We start from the raw sequence: 1,054 nt of genomic DNA, 5'->3' as shown, positions 1-1,054 counted from the left end.
TTAAAAACCAAACAAACAACTCTCCCACAATAAAAAAAACACAAACTGATATTTAAGATTGACACCAACGAGCAAGACTGCAAATTTTCCAGTAATAAGCGCAATTGCCTAAATTTTTTTAATAGGCAACTGAGGGATCAAAGAGACATATTGATTTATGTGAGAGGCTTTCTTCTCTGTTGAACATTAGTCTGTTTCTCGCTGGCTATATTTAAATTATTTTTAGGAAGTTTTTTTCTTTATAGACACATGTTACTGTCATTAAGGAATTGCTTCTTTTGAGAGCCATACGGTGGAGATGCCTTACCTTACATAAGCTGCACTGGTTTTGAGAACGTTGACTTTTAATGCTTAGTAATAAAACAGCATGTGTGCTGTTTGCTCCAGGTTTGTTGGAGTATTACTGGTAAATTACAGGCTTTGTTAAATGCTTTTTCCAGAAAAACGTCACTTAAATATATTTTAGTAAAAGATTGAAAGGGTAGATGGGAAGTCAGGTTTGAAAAATATGTCAGTCAAGGCATTTGTTAAGGAAGTAATGTGTAAAACCTATTTATGACGTTTCTTTAAATTCCTGTTTGTTCTGTTTTCCCATGTTCTAACCTTGTCTGATTTGAGCCTAGATACTTGCCTCACATATTGGCCTCTGAGTAAGTGTCCCAATTATAAGCTAACCTCAGCTGGTGTTTGTTCATACTGAATTTATGTAACATCCAGTTGTTTTGGAAACAATGTATATCTGATAGTTTATCTAACAATATGAATACAATTGAAAATTGAATATATGTGCCTGGTCTTTCCAGTTCCTTGGAGTAAGTTTAGGATCAAATTTTCTACTTCCTGTATTTAAAAAACAAAAAAACCAACCAACCAACCAAACAAACAAACAAACAAAAAAAAAAACAAACAAAAAAAACCCAAAACAAAACAAAAAATTACACGATACTGAGAGTCCAATGTCATTACCTGTCAGGGACAATTACATAGCTGACTGCTCTGACTTTATTATGGTAATGATTTCCTTAAAAATAAATACTCTTTATTTGTTTACATA

The sequence above is a fragment of the Zosterops lateralis genome (genome assembly GCF_965231275.1).
Source record: "Zosterops lateralis genome assembly, contig: HAP1_HAP1_SCAFFOLD_148, whole genome shotgun sequence".
In the NCBI taxonomy this organism is placed as follows: Eukaryota; Metazoa; Chordata; class Aves; order Passeriformes; family Zosteropidae; genus Zosterops; species Zosterops lateralis.
Note: the sequence above shows the minus strand (reverse complement) of the source record.